Below are 17,324 nucleotides of genomic sequence, written 5' to 3'. Positions count from 1 at the left end.
TGATAACAGAAGGAGCCTCTGAAAAGATGGCTCACAACAACAATAACCCGATTTTTGTAACAATAACTATGTACAAGTAATGCAGACAATCCGCACTTGGGATGGGCGCCCAGCATCCACTACGGACTATGAGAAATAGAATTATCGGTAAGTAAATTCTTATTTTCTCTAACGTCCTAGTGGATGCTGGGGACTCCGTCAGGACCATGGGGATTATACCAAAGCTCCCAAACGGGCGGGAGAGTGCGGATGACTCTGCAGCACCGAATGAGAGAACTCCAGGTCCTCCTCAGCCAGGGTATCAAATTTGTAGAATTTAGCAAACGTGTTTGCCCCTGACCAAGTAGCTGCTCGGCAAAGTTGTAAAGCCGAGACCCCTCGGGCAGCCGCCCAAGATGAGCCCACTTTCCGTGTGGAATGGGCTTTTACAGATTTTGGCTGTGGCAGGCCTGCCACAGAATGTGCAAGTTGAATTGTACTACAAATCCAACGAGCAATCGTCTGCTTAGAAGCAGGAGCACCCAGCTTGTTGGGTGCATACAGGATAAACAGCGAGTCAGATTTTCTGACTCCAGCCATCCTGGAAACATATATTTTCAGGGCCCTGACTACGTCCAGCAACTTGGAATCCTCCAAGCCCCTAGTAGCCGCAGGCAGCACAATAGGTTGGTTTAAGTGAAATGCTGAAAACACCTTAGGGAGAAATTGAGGACGAGTCCTCAATTCCGCCCTGTCCGAATGGAAAATCAGATAAGGGCTTTTACAGGATAAAGCCGCCAATTCTGACACGCGCCTGGCCCAGGTCAGGGCCAACAGCATGACCACTTTCCATGTGAGATATTTTAACTCCACAGATTTAAGTGGTTCAAACCAATGTGACTTTTGGAATCCAAAAAAACTACATTGAGATCCCAAGTGCCACTGGAGGCACAAAAGGAGGCTGTATATGCAGTACCCCTTTTACAAACGTCTGAACTTCAGGGACTGAAGCTAGTTCTTTTTGGAAGAAAATTGACAGGGCCGAAATTTGAACCTTAATGGACCCCAATTTCAGGCCCATAGTCACTCCTGTTTGCAGGAAATGTAGGAATCGACCCAGTCGAATTTCCACCGTCGGGCCTTACTGGCCTCGCACCACGCAACATATTTTCGCCAATTGCGGTGATAATGTTTTTGCGGTTACATCCTTCCTGGCTTTGATCAGGATAGGGATGACTTCATCCGGAATGCCCTTTTTCCTTCAGGATCCGGCGTTCAACCGCCATGCCGTCAAACGCAGCCGCGGTAAGTCTTGGAACAGACAGGGTCCTTGCTGGAGCAGGTCCCTTCTTAGAGGTAGAGGCCACGGATCCTCCGTGAGCATCTCTTGAAGTTCCGGTTACCAAGTCCTTCTTGGCCAATCCGGAGCCACGAATATAGTGCTTACTCCTCACCATCTTATCAATTTCAGTACCTTGGGTATGAGAGGCAGAGGAGGGAACACATACCCTGACTGGTACACCCACGGTGTTACCAGAGCGTCTACAGCTATTGCCTGAGGGTCCCTGGACCTGGCGCAATACCTGTCGAGTTTTTCCCAACGGTTTATAATCATGTGGAAGACTTCTGGGTGAAGTCCCCACTCTCCCCGGGTGGAGGTCGTGCTGAGGAAGTCTGCTTCCCAGTTGTCCACTCCCGGAATGAATACTGCTGACAGTGCTATCCCATGATTTTCCGCCCAGCGAAGAATCCTTGCAGCTTCTGTCATTGCCCTTCTGCTTCTTGTGCCACCCTGTCTGTTTACGTGGGTGACTGCCGTGATGTTGTCCGACTGGATCAACACCGGCTGTCCTTGAAGCAGAGGTCTTGCTAAGCTTAGAGCATTGTAAATGTCCCTTAGCTTCAGGATATTTATGTGAAGTGATGTCTCCAGGCTTGACCATAAGTCCTGGATATTCCTTCCCTGTGTGACTGCTCCCCAGCCTCGCAGGCTGGCATCCGTGGTTACCAGGACCCAGTCCTGAATGCCGAATCTGCGGCCCTCTAGAAGATGAGCACTCTGCAACCACCACAGGAGGGACACCCTTGTCCTTGGTGACAGGGTTATCCGCTGATGCATCTGAAGATGCGACCCGGACCATTTGTCCAGCAGGTCCCACTGGAAAGTTCTTGCGTGGAATCTGCCGAATGGGATTGCTTCGTAGGAAGCCCCCATTTTACCCAGAACCCTTGTGCATTGATGCACTGAGACTTGGCTCGGTTTGAGGAGGTTCCTGACTAGCTCGGATAACTCCCTGGCTTTCTCCTCCGGGAGAAACACCTTTTTCTGGACTGTGTCCAGGATCATCCCTAGGAACAGAAGACACGTCGACGGAACCAGCTGCGATTTTGGAATATTGAGAATCCAATCGTGCTGCCGCAACACTATCTGAGATAGTGCTACACCGACCTCCAACTGTTCCCTGGATCTTACCCTTATCAGGGAATCGTCCAAGTAAGGGATAACTAAAATTCCCTTCCTTCGAAGGAATATCATCATTTCGGCCATTACCTTGGTAAAGACCCGGGGTGCCGTGGACCATCCCTACGGCAGCGTCTGAACTGATAGTGACAGTTCTGTACCATAAACCTGAGGTACCCTTGGTGAGAAGGGTAAATTTTGACATGAAGGTAAGCATCCTTGATGTCCCAAGACATCATGTAGTCCCCTTCTTCCAGGTTCGCAATCACTGCTCTGAGTGACTCAATCTTGAATTTGAACCTCTGTATGTAAGTGTTCAAAGATTTTAGATTTTAGATTTTAAAATCGGTCTCACCGAGCCGTCTGGCTTCGGTACCACAATAGTGTGGAATAATACCCCGTTCCCTGTTGCAGGAGGGGTACCTTGATTATCACCTGCTGGGAATACAGCTTGTGAATGGCTTCCAAAACTGCCTCCCTGTCAGAGGGAGACGTCGGTAAAGTCGACTTTTGGAAACGGCGAGGGGGAGACGTCTCGAATTCCAATATGTACCCCTGAGATATTACCTGAAGGATCCAGGGGTCTACTTGCGAGTGAGCCCACTGCGCACTGAAATTCATTGAGAACGGGCCCCCACCGTGCCTGAGCTTGTAAAGCCCTAGCGTCATACTGAGGGCTTGGCAGAGGCTGGAAAGGGTTTCTGTTCCTGGGAACTGGCTGATCTCTGCAGCCTTTTTCCTCTCCCTCTGTCACGAGCAGAAAAGAGGAACCCTTTGTCCGCTTGCCAACAAAGGACTGCGCCTGATAATACGGCGTCTTATTTTGAGAGGCGACCTGGGGTACAAACGTGGATTTCCCAGCTGTTGCCGTGGCCACCAGGTCTAAAAGACCGACCCCAAATGTCCCCTTTCAAAGGCAATACTTCCAAATGACGTTTGGAATCCGCATCACCTGACCATTTTACTGGTAGAATTGGACAACGCACTTATACTTGATGCCAGTCGGCAATTATTCCGCTGTGCATCATGCATATATAGAAATGCATCTTTTAAATGCTCTATAGGCAATAATATACTATCCTTATGTAGGAGATCAATATTTCCAGTCAGGGAATCCGACCATGCCAACCCAGCACTGCACCTCCAGGCTGAGGCGATAGCTGGTCGCAGTATAACACCAGTATGTGTGTAAATACCTTTTTTTGGATACCCTCCTGCTTTCTATCAGCAGGATCCTTAAGGGCGGCCATCTCATGAGAGGGTAGAGCCCTTGTTCTTACAAGCGTGTGAGCGCCTTATCCCCCCTAGGGGGTGTTTCCCAATGCATCCTAACCTCTGGCGGGAAAGGGTATGCAGCCAATACTTTTTAAGAAATTATTAATTGTTATCGGGGGGAAACCCACGCATCATCACACATTTTATTTCTCAGATTCAGGAAAACTACAGGTAGTTTTTCCCTCACCGAACATAATACCCCTTTTTTTTGGTGGTACTCGTATTATCAGAAATGTATAAAACATTTTCCATTGTCTCAATCATGTAAACGTGTGGCCCTACTGGAAATCACGGTTGTCTCTTCACCGTCGACACAGGAGTCAGTATCCGTGTCGGCGTCTTTATCTGCCATCTGCCTGACGGCCTATGAGACGTCTGGACAGGCACAAGCTGAGTAGCCGGCTGTCTCATGTCAACCACTGTTTTTTTATATAGAGCTGACACTGTCACGTAATTTTCAACAGTACATCCACTCAGGTGTCGACCCCCTAGGGGGTGACATCACTGTTACAGACACTCTGCTCCGCCTCCACATCATTTTCCTCCTCATACATGTCGACACACACGTACCGACACCCAGCACACACACAGGGAATGCTCTGATAGAGGACAGGACCCACTTAGCCCCTTGGGGAGACAGAGGGAGAGTTTGCCAGCACACACCAGAGCGCTATATATGTATAGGGACAACCTTACAATAAGTGTCTATCCCTTATAGCTGCTTATATCTGTTATTTTGCCAAATAAGTGCCCCCCTCTCTTTTTTACCCTGTTTCTGTAGTTGCAGGATGCAGGGGAGATTCTGGGAGCCTTCCTACCAGCGGAACTGTGTGGGAAAAATGGCGCTGTGTGCTGAGGAGATAGGCCCCGCCCCCTTCACGGCGGGCTCTTCTCCCGCTTTTTTCTGGAAAACTGGCAGGGGTTAAATACATCCATATAGCCCAGGAGCTATATGTGATGTATTTTTTGCCAACTAAGGTAAATTCATTGCTTCCCAGGACGCCCCCCCCCCAGCGTCCTGCACCCTCAGTGACCGGAGTGTGAAGTGTGCTGAGAGCAATGGCGCACAGCTGCAGTGCTGTGCGCTACCTTATGAAGACAGGAAAGTCTTCTGCCGCCGATTTATGGACCTCTTCTTGCTTCAGCATCTGTAAGGGGGCCGGCGGCGCGGCTCCGGGACCCATCCATGGCTGGGCCTGTGATCGTCCCTCTGGAGCTAATGTCCAGTAGCCTAAGAAACCCAATCCACTCTGCACGCAGGTGAGTTCGTTTCTCTCCCCTTAGTCCCTCGATGCAGTGAGCCTGTTGCCAGCAGGTCTCACTGAAAATAAAATTGGGATTTTTGTTTACTTACCGTAAAATCTCTTTCTCTGAGTCCATCTGGGGGACGCTGCGCCGTTACTTGTGGGTTAGAGGTGTGTGGTAGTGGAGTTTGGCACAGAACTATCAAAAGCTGACTCCTCCCCCCTCTAACCCCTCCCATCTCCTTCCTGCTCAGCCCTGTTCAGTTAACGTTTAGCCAAGCCAAAGGAGATAGACCAGAATAAAAAAATTAACCAATTAAACCAGACAAACTATGGGAGGGATCGCAGCGTCCCCCAGATGGACTCAGAGAAAGAGATTTTACGGTAAGTAAACAAAAATCCCAATTTCTCTGTCCTCCATCTGGGGGACGCTGCGCCGTTACTTGTGGGACTTCCCAAAGCAAGCTAATGAGAGGAGGGAGACGTTGACGGCATAGCCGTCTGTAAAATACGACGCCCAACAGAGGCAGTCTCCAAACCAAAAGTATGAAACCGGTAAAACTTTGTGAACGTATGGACTGACGACCAGGTCGCCGCCCTGCATAGTTGCTCAACAGATGCACCACCGCGAACAGCCCAAGACGCTCCAACTGCTCTAGTCGAATGAGCCCTAATTGAGTCAGGAACCGAAACGTTTGAGGACACGCAAGCCTGTCTGATGGCCGAAGTTACCCAACGGGCCACAGTGTTCTTAGAGGCAGGCCAACCTCGTTTGGGAGCATCAATCAATACCAGCAAGGAATCCGTACGACGGAAAGACTCCGTGCGAGACAAATAAATACGTAAGGCCCGAACAACATCCAAGAGAGCCAAATGGGAATCCTCCCCCTGAGAAGATGACGGATTAAAAGCTGGAAGAACGATGTCCTGATTTAAATGGAATGCTGAAACAACCTTTGGAAGAAATGAAGGCTTTGTCCGCAGCACCACCCGATTTTCATGAAACACTAACAAGGGCGGCCTGCAAGAAAGAGCCGCCAACTCAGACACTCGTCTAGCTGAGGCAATCACCAAAAGAAAAACAACTTTTTGTGTTAGATAACGTAGTTCCACAGATTCTAGAGGTTCAAATGGAGACTTTTGAAGAGCCTTAAGTACCAAGTTTAAATCCCAGGGAGGAATCGGAGGAACAAAAGGTGGTTGAATTCGAAGTACTCCCTGCAGGAATGTTTGAACCTCTGGGATGATTGCTAATTTCTTTTGAAAAAGGACCGACAAGGCCGAAACCTGACCCTTCAGGGAAGAAAGTTTTAAACCTTTGTCAAGACCCTCCTGGAGAAAGGAGAGCAGGCGAGGAAGTCTAAACAAATGCGGAGTCAAGTTCCTTTTCTCGCGCCAAGCAATGTAAATACGCCATACTCTATGGTAAATGCCAGAAGTCACCGGCTTTCTAGCCCGAGTCATTGTCTGAACAACCGCACGAGAAAGACCCTTTGCCTTCAGAATGTTGGATTCAAGAACCAAGCCGTCAAAGCCAGCCGATTTAAATCTGGGTGGCGACAAGGTCCTTGAAGAAGAAGATCTGGTCGCAGAGGGAGGCGAAAGGGATCTCCGACGACCATGCTGCTTAGAAGAGTGTACCACTGTCGGCGCGGCCAATCCGGAGCCACCAGAATTACTGCAAGGCCTTCTCGCCGAATGCGTTGGAGTAGACGTGGGAGCAGTGGAATTGGTGGGAACACGTAACCCAGCTGAAATTGCCACGGAGCTGTTAGTGCATCGATCAGAAATGCTTGAGGATCCTGAGTTCTTGATCCGTAAACCGGAAGTTTTTTGTTGAGGCGTGACGCCATCAGGTCTATGTCTGGCATTCCCCAGCGATCCACTAGAGAAAGAAACACTTCCTGGTGAAGTTCCCATTCTCCCGGATGAATCGTGTGACGACTCAAAAAATCTGCTTCCCAGTTTTCGACTCCCGGAATGTGAATTGCTGAAATCACGGGAATCCAATGCTCCGCCCACGTGAGAATCTGAGCAACCTCTCTCATTGCGGACCAGCTGCGAGTTCCTCCCTGTTTGTTGATGTAAGCCACTGCCGTGGCATTGTTGGATTGCACCCGAACTGGATGGCCCTGCACCATGGTCTGAATCCGAATGAGAGCATATCGGATCGCTCTCAATTCCAGAATGTTGATTTGTAGTTTTGACTCTTGATTGCTCCAGCGCCCCTGTAAATGATGAGTCTGGAACACTGCTCCCCAACCGCTGAGGCTTGCGTCCGTGGTTACCATCATCCAAGACCAGACCGTGAACGGCGCACCCTTCCTCAGATTGTGACTGTGAAGCCACCAGTAGAGCGACTGACGAGTTCTTATCGACAAGCGTATCAACTGCAGTTCGAGACGTGAATCCGTCCGAGTCCAACAGTGGAGAATCTGAGCTTGAAGAGGTCGGGCGTGGAATCTGGCGTATGGAACTGCCTCGAATGAGGACACCATCTTGCCCAGTACCTGCATGCATCTGAGGACTGACACTGCCGGCAATTTTAACAGGGTTCTGATTCTGGCTTGTAAGTCCTGAATCTTGTCTGTAGGAAGAAACACCTTCTGGCTGTTGGTGTCGAATAGAAGACCCAGAAAAACCATTTTCTGTGACGGGAGTAAAGACGACTTTGGAAAATTGATTATCCACCCGAACGACTGTAGAGTCTCTATCGTTAGACGCAGGTTCTGAGTGAGAATCTCCGGTGACGGGGCCTTGATCAACAGGTCGTCCAAGTATGGGGTGATGTTGACCCCTTTGCAACGGAGAACTGCGACGACATGACCCAGGACCTTCGTAAAAACCCGGGGAGCCGTAGAGAGACCAAAGGGAAGGGCCCGAAACTGAAAATGCCACGGACCTACTGCAAATCTCAGAAGGGATTGATGTCCTGTCCAAATTGGAACATGTAGGTATGCGTCCTTTATGTCTATTGAAGCCAAATATTCCCCTGGCTCCATGGCTGCGATAATGGAGCGAATGGATTCCATCCTGAATTTTTGGGATGAAAGGTACGGATTGAGAGCTTTTAGATTTAGAATGGGTCGAAACGAACCGTCCGGCTTGTCTACGAGAAAAAGACCCGAGTAAAAGCCCCGACCTCTCTGAGGAGCTGGGACCGGAAGGATTACTCCATTTTGTAATAATGTTGCTGTTGCCTGAAGGAGAGCTTGACGTCTGGAGGGGTCGTCTGGGAGAGGTGTGACAAATAGTCGGGTTGGGACTGTCTCTTCGAAATCCAACATATATCCTCTGGAAATGACCCCTATTACCCACCGATCTGGTTTCGATAGGAGCCACACTTCCCTGAAGTGAAATAAACGAGCCCCAACCTGTATTGATCCCTCCAGAGGGCCCGAAGCGTCATGCCTCAGGCTTGTCGGCAGGCTTACTGGCCGGTCTGCGAGTAGCCTGAGCTCCTCTACCTCTGAATGATCCCCTCCGTGGAAATCTGGAGAAGGGTCGAAAGGACTGGAAGTTACCTCTGCCCTGCGTACGAAAGGACCGAAATCTTGTAGGTTTTGGTTTGTTAGGAGCAGACGGAAGGAAAGGGCTCTTTCCTCCCGTAGTATCTGAAATTATCTTCTTTAACTCTGATCCAAAGAGAAATTCGCCTTCAAAAGGAACTGCCGTCAAGGTCTGCTTTGAGTCCGAATCAGCATTCCAAACCCTAAGCCAAAGAGATCGTCTTGCGGATACTGTTAAGGCAGAAACACGGGACTGTAGCGCCACCGAATCCAATAAGGCTTCACCCACGTAAGTAAGGGCCTCAGAAATCTGTTCTGCTAATTGAATGGCCTCCGACGGATCGTCTGACTGCATCCCAGATACAACCTGTGCAAGCCACTCATCAACGGCTTTAAGCACCCAGGCACTCGCCAGAACTGGACGGAGAGAGACACCTGATAAGGAAAACATAGATTTTAGTAATGCTTCTATCTTCCTATCGGTAGAGTCTTTTAAAGTCACAGACTGTACTGACGGAATAACCGTAGCTTTTGCTAAATGCGAAATAGGAGCGTCTACCTTTGGGGCAGTTTCCCAAAATTTTGTATCCTCCTCTGTAAAAGGATATAGAAATTTTAACTTTTTAGGAGCTTGGAAACGCGAATCCGGTTTTAGCCAGGGTTCTTTTAAAATATCCGCAAAGTGCGAATAAGAAGGGAAGGCAGTAACCGGTCTCTTCTGCCGTTTGAAGAAAGAGGAAGAAGTCTCGGCTACTGCCTCATCCTGAATATTAAGGGTCTGACGAATGGCTTCGATTAGTAGCCTAACACCTGAACTAGTAGATAAATCCTCATCTTCCCAAGCCGAATTTTCGTCCCATTCAGGATCTACCTCCCCTTCTTCCAATGGAGATGTCAGAGTATCCAACTCCTCTCCCGGAAATGCAATAGCGGGCAACGGCTGCGTTCGCTTAGAAGCCGCCGAACTACTGGCCGAATTTACAAATTTATTTACAGACTGAGTCAAATCAGTGAGACACTTTCCCATATTCTGGGCCCACAGCGGTTCCACCTGAGTCTGGGCCAAAGCTGCTTCCGACCTTGACTGACGCAAATCTGAAATTGCATCCACCATGGCCTTGACCCAAGGGGGCATTGACTGATCTGTGGATCTGGCCTGCTGATCTGCCGCTGGTGCACCCGAGCATGATGTACAGAGGGTCCCTGCATCAGCACTCCCCTTAGCCAGCTTTGTGCCACATTGTGAACATGAGAAATAAACCACTGAGGTTGTTTTTCCCTTTGTAGGTTTCTCTGGCTTGCTGGTCATCCTTTACTCTGGTGTACTATGTCCTGTCCCCCAAGTTTGTTAACAAATATCTCTGAGATTCAAACCCACGAGAATGTGCTTATGTTTCTGTTAACATGCTGCTTTAGCCCACCGGACTAGAGGAGACACTGTGATCCCCCCCCCTTTTATACTTGCGGTTTTGTGTATGTAATCCCCCTCCGTAGCACAGCGTCCCCCTGTCTGCAGGCAGAGAAGATGGCGCCGTGACCAGCAGCGCGCGCGCGGGCAGAGCTGAGCGGGAAGACGGCTCTGCCCGCCTGACGTCACTCCTCTCACTCTCCGTCAAAACCGGAAGTTCGGCTCCCGTGCGCCGCTACACAGAGCGGTTGTCACGGCAGCACAGCCACGGTCCAGGGAGTGAATAACACCCTCCCGGACCTAACCACAGTCCTCCACATCACATTCCACCCCAGTTCAGCCATCCGGGCTGTCTGTGGATGGTCGCGCGCTCCGGGGGGGGGGCTGGTAGCGGCGGGGGAACAATGTTTAGATAAGAATAAATTCTCCATTAGTAACAGGAAAATAGGGACAGCCCAATACTGTCAATGACAGATTGTGGCTGTCCAGTACCTGATGCTGCTTTCTTCTCTCTCTCTCTCTCTGAAGGCCCCAGTGACCAAGGTATAGTGGCCTCCATGCAGCAGTCTGGAATGGGATACTAACCCCTTCCACTGTTATACCTGTCACCTGTAAACAGGGACTAGGTATTTGTGAAAAAAAAAAAAAAAAAAAAACCTAAAGAGAAATAAAAACTGTGTCTGTACCCCACAGGCACAAAACTAAAACTGAACAGGGCTGAGCAGGAAGGAGATGGGAGGGGTTAGAGGGGGGAGGAGTCAGCTTTTGATAGTTCTGTGCCAAACTCCACTACCACACACCTCTAACCCACAAGTAACGGCGCAGCGTCCCCCAGATGGAGGACAGAGAAAAACCTATTTAAACTTTTACTCTAAGCAGCTCAGGAGAGCCACCTAGATTGCACCCTTCTCGTTCGGGCACAAAATCTTAACTGAGGCTTGGAGGAGGGTCATAGGGGGAGGAGCCAGTGCACACCAGCTAGTCCTAAAGCTTTTACTTTGTGCCCAGTCTCCTGCGGAGCCGCTATTCCCCATGGTCCTGACGGAGTCCCCAGCATCCACTAGGACGTTAGAGAAATAGTGGTTCTGGCCTTTTCTGCCTCCTCGGCTTTGGAGGCTACACTAGACTTGGTGTGGGCTCTCCGGATTTAAGTCGATCGGACTAAGGACCTCCGCAGGTCGGACGCTTTGTTCGTCCTCTATGACTCTCACAAGCGGGGATGGCCTGTTGTGAAGCAGTCTATCGCTCGATGGCTCCGTTTGACTCTCCAGCATGCCTATACGGCAGCCAGTCTTCCTCTCCCTGCGGGGTTACAGCTTATTCCACTCGTTCTGTTGGTCCTTCTTGGGCTGCTAGCCGGGGAGCCTCGGCTGAACAGCTCTGCAAGGCAGCTACGTGGTCCACTGCTGCCACTTCTGTCAGCGTTTTATGCCTTTGACACCTTTGCGTCCCAGGACACCGCCTTTGGGTGTTGTGTTCTTGGCGCAGTCCAGGAGCATTCCCACCCTTGAGTGAACAGCTTTTAGATGTCTCAACATTTATCCCTGTTCCCCCTAGTTGATGAAGAAGAAAATAAGATATATGTTCTTACATGGGTAAATCTTTTTCTTTGAGTCTATAGAGGGCACAGGGCGCCCTCCCTTCACACACCTGTCTTGCTTGACATTGTTCCTCTGTTAGTGGGTATGTACAGTTAATGGCCGTATGGCTATGTCTGTGTGATAGTCTTCCTTCCTCCTTTCCTCGCTCCTGCCGGGGTTTTGCTAACTAAAAACTGATGGGCTGCAGTCAGCGGGATAGGAGAGAGGAGGACTGAGAACTGCTGAGAAGTGTTCTGTAACTCTTTTGTTCCCGGACTTAGTACTCAGTCTTCCTAAAACGAGTTTTATGGTAAGAACTTACCTTTGTTAAAACTCTTTCTGCGAGGTACACTGGGCTACACAAGTCTGGACAATGGGGTCTAGAGTAGGATCTTGATCCGAGGCACCAACAGACTCAAAGCTTTGACTGTTCCCAGAATGCACAGTGCCGCCTCCTATATCACCCCGCCTCCCAGCACAGGAGCTCAGTTTTAGTTAACCAGCCCAATGCAGTAGCAGGAAAAGAGACGACAACGGTTAGTAGCCACATATACCACACTCTCATGACAAGAGAAGTGTCAGCGGCTAATGCCATATCAACCCAAAGAAGCTAAGTGCGTCAGAGTGGGCGCCTTGTGGAGCCCAGTGTACCTCGCAGAAAGAGTTTTAACAAAGGTAAGTTCTTACCATAAAACTCGTTTTCTGCTGCGGGGTACACTGGGCTCCACAAGTCTGGACAATGGGGATGTCCTAAAGCAGTTCCTTATGGGAGGGGACGCACTGTAGCGGGCACAGGTACCCGGCGTCCAAAGGAAGCATCCTGGGAAGCGGCAGTATCGAGGGCATAGAACCTTATGAACGTGTTCCCGGAGGACCACGTAGCCGCCTTGCACAATTGATCAAGGGTCGCACCACGGTGGGCCGCCCAAGAAGGTCCAACAGACTGAGTAGAATGGGCCGTAATGTGAGCAGGAGCTGACAGACCATCCTTCACATAAGCATGTGCAATAACCATTCTAATCCATCTGGCCAGGGTCTGCTTGTGAGCAGGCCAGCCACGTTTGTGAAATCAAAACAAAACAAAGAGAATCAGATTTTCGAATAGAAGCTGTTCTCTTCACATAGATACGGAGAGCCCGTACCAAATCCAAAGATCGCTCTTTGGGAGACAAATAAGGAGAGACAAAGGCTGGAACCACAATCTCCTGATTAAGGTGGAACGAAGAAACCACCTTAGGTAAATATCCGGGACGAGTCCTAAGAACCGCCCGGTCACTGTAAAAAATCAGATATGGGGAACTACAAGACAAGGCACCCAGATCAGACACCCTTCTAGCAGAGGCAATAGCCAGCAAGAACACCACCTTAAGGGAAAGCCACTTAAGGTCAGCTGAACCAAGAGGTTCAAACGGAGGCTCCTGCAACGCCTCCAAAACCACCGACAAGTCCCAAGGAGCCACAGGCGGGACAAAGGGAGGTTGGATACGCAACACACCCTGAGTGAAAGTATGAACATCAGGTAAAGTCGCAATTTTTCTCTGAAACCACACCGACAAGGCAGAAATATGAGGGAGGCCAGACGCAGGCCTAAATCTAAGCGCTGCTGCAGAAAAGCCAAAAGTTTGGCTGTACTAAACTTGGAAGCGTCATAATTGTTAGATGTGCATCAAACATAGTATGAATGCCAGACCCTATGGTAAATCCGAGCAGAAGCCGGTTTCCGGGCCCGCAACATAGTTTTAATGACCTCTTCCGAAAAACCCTTAGCCCTCAAGACGGAAGCTTCAAGGGCCACGCCGTCAAAGATAGCTGGGCTAGGTCCTGGTAGACACAAGGGCACTGAACAAGGAGGTCTGGGCGTTGTGGAAGTAGAAGTGGACGCTCTGACAATAGGCCTTGCAGGTCTGAGAACCAGTGCCGCCTGGGCCACGCCGAAGCTATGAGAAGCAGATTTCCTTTTTCTTGCTTGAACTTCCGAATTACCCTGGGCAGGAGCGACACCGGAGGGAACACGTACGGCAGCCGAAACCTCCACGGCAATGCCAGCGCATCCACGAATGCTGCTTGAGGATCCCTTGTCCTTGCTCCGAAGACCGGAACCTTGTGATTGTGTCAAGACGCCATCAGATCCACATCTGGAAGGCCCCACCTTTCCACGAGGAGTTGAAACACTTCTGGATGGAGGCCCCACTCACCGGCATGCACGTCCTGACGACTGAGAAAGTCCGCTTCCCAATTCAGGACTCCCGGAATGAATATTGCCGATATTGCCTGTAGATGGCGTTCTGCCCACTGTAGAATCCGTGAGGCTTCCTTCATTGCCAAACGGCTTCGAGTGCCGCCTTGATGATTTATGTAAGCCACTGTGGTGGCGTTGTCCGACTGTACTTGAACAGGACGGTTCTGAATTAAACGCTGAGCCAGGTTCAACGCATTGAAGACCGCCCGCAACTCCAGAATGTTGATCGAGAGGAGAGATTCCTCCTTGGTCCACCGACCCTGTAAGGAGTGCTGCTCCAGCACCGCGCCCCAACCTCTTAGACTGGCATCTGTCGTCAACAGGACCCAGTTGGATATCCAGAAGGGACGGCCCCTGCACAATTGTTGGTCCTGGAGCCACCAGAGCAGCGACAGACGGACCTCCGGAGTCAATGAGATCCTGTGAGACCTGATCCGGTGAGGTAGGCCGTCCCACTTGGCTAGAATCGGCTTCTGGAGGGGGCGAGAATGGAATTGAGCATACTCCACCATGTCGAATGCTGGCACCATGAGGCCCAGCACCTGCATAGCCAAATGTATCGACACTTGCGGACGAGAAAGGAAGCAACGAATCCTCTCCTGAAGCTTCAGGACTTTCTCCTGAGAAAAGAACAACCTCTGGTTGCGAGTGTCTAACAGCGCTCCCAGGTGCACCATGCTCTGAGCAGGGACCAGGGAAGATTTCTTCCAGTTGATGAGCCACCCGTGGGCTTTTAGAAACCGGACATTCATATCCAGATGACACAGGAGAAGATCTGGGGAATTTGCCAGGATTAACAAGTCGTCCAGATACGGCAGTATCCTGACCCCTTGACGGCTGAGTACCACCGTCATCACCGCCATAACTTTGGTGAAGACTCGCGGAGCCGTTGTTAAACCAAAAAGCTAACGCCCGAAACTGGTAATGGATGTTGCCAATAGCAAACCTCAGATATTGTTGATGTGACACTGCTATAGGAATATGCAGGTAAGCATCCTGTATGTCCAAGGAGACCATGTAGTCCCCAGGTTCCAAGGCCAGAACTATAGAGCGAAGAGTTTCCATATGGACCTTGGAAATCTTCACAAACCTGTTCAATGCCTTGAGGTTGAGAATGGGCCGGGAGGGCCCATTCGGTTTCGGGAGTAGAAACAGCGGAGAATAGTACCCCCAGCCCCTCTGAGCAAGAGGCACCTGTACTACGACTCCTGTATCCAGGAGGGTCTGTACCACCGAGTGTAGAGTTTTTGCCTTTGTCCGGTCCAAAGGGACATCTGTCTGGCAAAATCGATGAGGGGGTCGGTTTTTGAAGGCAATGGCGTAAACTCGAGTGACGACTTCCCGTACCCAGGCATCTGAAGTGGTCTTCAACCATTCCTGGGTATACCCTAGAAGCCGGCCTCCCACCCTGGGTTTCCCCAGGGGGAGGCCCGCCCAGTCATGCGGCAGGCTTATCGTCTTGGCAGCTGGCTGACGGGCAGCCCAGGCTCTTTTGGGCTTCGGCTTACCGGGTTTGGAAGTGCGGGCCTGCTTATGGTACGCCTGACCTTTTGCTTTACCTGAAGGACGAAAGGGTCGAAAGGACGTACCTTTAGCCTTCGACACAGAAGGAGCGGTATTAGGTAGGCAGGCAGTTTTGGCAGTAGCCAAGTCAGCCACTATCTTAATTAAGTCCTCCCTAAACAGAATATCTCCCTTGAAAGGGAGTACCTCCAGGGTTTTTCTAGAGTCCAGATCCACAGACCACAATATCCGGTGAGCCAGGACTGACGTAGTAGTAGAGGAGCATCAGAAGCCGCCTCTTTAATATATCGAGAAGCTGTGACAATATATGACAAGCATTGTCTAGCATGGTCAGAGGAGATTTCAGCTTCTAACTCCAAGGCCCATGCTTCAATAGCCTCAGCAGCCCATGAAGCTGCAATAGTAGGCCTTTCTGCAGCACCCGTGAGGGTGTAAATCGCTTTCAGACAACCCTCCACACGTTTATCCGTAGGCTCTTTCAGAGACGTGACGGTAGTGACAGGTAGAGCTGAGGAAACCACCATCCTAGCCACATGTGAGTCCACTGGAGGAGGTGTTTCCCAATTCTTAGACCGGTCTGGCGCGAGTGGATAGCAAGCCAGCATCCTCTTTTGAGGCACAAACTTCGTACCCGGGTTTTCCCAGGGTTCCTGACGTATATCCACTAGGTGGATCAGAGTGAGGTAAAACCTGTTTAACTACCTTCTGACGCTTGAACCTATCTGGTTTCTTAGTAAGCACGGATGGCTCGGAATCATCCGTAATCTGCAGAATTAACTTAAAAGCCTCCAAAAGGTCAGGAACATCCACATGTGAACTACCCTCCCCATCAGCCGTATCTGAGTCAGAACCTGTGGGGTCAGTGTAAGTGCCGTCCTTATCAGACGAGGTGTCAGTGACCGCAGTGGATTGTGAGGAGACGAGCGCTCGCTTAGAGGACCTCTTGGACTTAGGCGACTTAGGACTGGTTCAACTTCTTTAATTGAGCAGATAAATCGTTCGCCCACGGCGGGTTAGCTGCAGGGCCCACATACGGTTGTACCGGTATTGGGGGTCCCATAGGGGGTATTAGTTTCTGAACTAGCGTATGCAGAAGCGTGGAAAAAGCGGCCCATGGTGGGTCAGTATGTGCCTCCGTTGCCACAGTCCCACTGGGGTGCAAGGAGCCCCCAGAACCAGAGCCCACAGCTGCTATATTCTCCTCATATGTGCCTGTGGCTTCAGCAACACCAGCAGTGTGTTCCACCCCAGAACCGTTACCCTCAGAAGCAGACATGATATAATTTGCAGTATGAGGTAACACAGTACAATTATCAGCAGCACAATATCCCAAACCCCTGCGCAGTGTAGTCAGCACTAGCAGAGATAAAGGAGAGATATGGTTACCAAATCACAGAGAATACGTAATACAGTATATCTTTGTGAAAATCCTATATTAGATAACACCTGACGCACCAAGCCCCCTCAGGTTATAGAATATAGGGATAGCAAGTGGAGTGAAAGACACGAGATGGATAACACGCAGCTATCAATGCACACACAAATAGTCACAGTTTGTACAATGCAGAGGTTATTACAGACAATAATACTGCACTGGACTAGCTTACACAGCTATATAACAGTAGATATAATAGTACACAGTAAGAACAGGATGTATATCACAGGGTAATTGTACTATAAAACCCTGACTAAATGCACTCTTTCTTAACTATCACTGTCTAAAAAGGCAGGTAGAATACTTAAGTGTCATGTAAAGGCACAGCGCTGACAACCAGGCGGCTTTACATAGGAGGATTTGCCCAAGCAGTTCCAGGAACAGTGAACTGAGGGATAATGGCGCCGCAGACATTGACTGGGAGTGAGGAAAAGACAGATATGCAGCTCCAGGGCGGGAACATTTGCAGGAAATGGCACCCTGGGGCTTCAGGTCTAAGCCTTATCCCCCTTGCTGGCAAAACCACCGGGTACTGTGGCCGATATAAGAAGTGGTTTAGAGAGAAAACCCGACCTGCGCCCATGCCCTGGTGATCTAGTGGGATCGCCTGTACTGTCACAGTGTCCACTGCCAGCGCGCACGGCCCGCCTCCCACTGACCGCGCCGGATC

The 17,324-nt window shown here is 50.2% G+C and overlaps 1 protein-coding gene across 3 annotated transcripts in view; it reads right to left on the bottom strand.

Annotated features, from left to right (window-relative positions):
- The window catches only part of BLM (BLM RecQ like helicase), a 188,562-nt gene that overhangs the window by 38,413 nt on the left and 132,825 nt on the right, over positions 1 to 17,324 (bottom strand). The window lies entirely within an intron of this gene.

Source organism: Pseudophryne corroboree, chromosome 6 (assembly GCF_028390025.1).
Source record: "Pseudophryne corroboree isolate aPseCor3 chromosome 6, aPseCor3.hap2, whole genome shotgun sequence".
Lineage (NCBI taxonomy): Eukaryota > Metazoa > Chordata > Amphibia > Anura > Myobatrachidae > Pseudophryne > Pseudophryne corroboree.
This window is presented reverse-complemented; position numbering and strand designations above follow the sequence as displayed.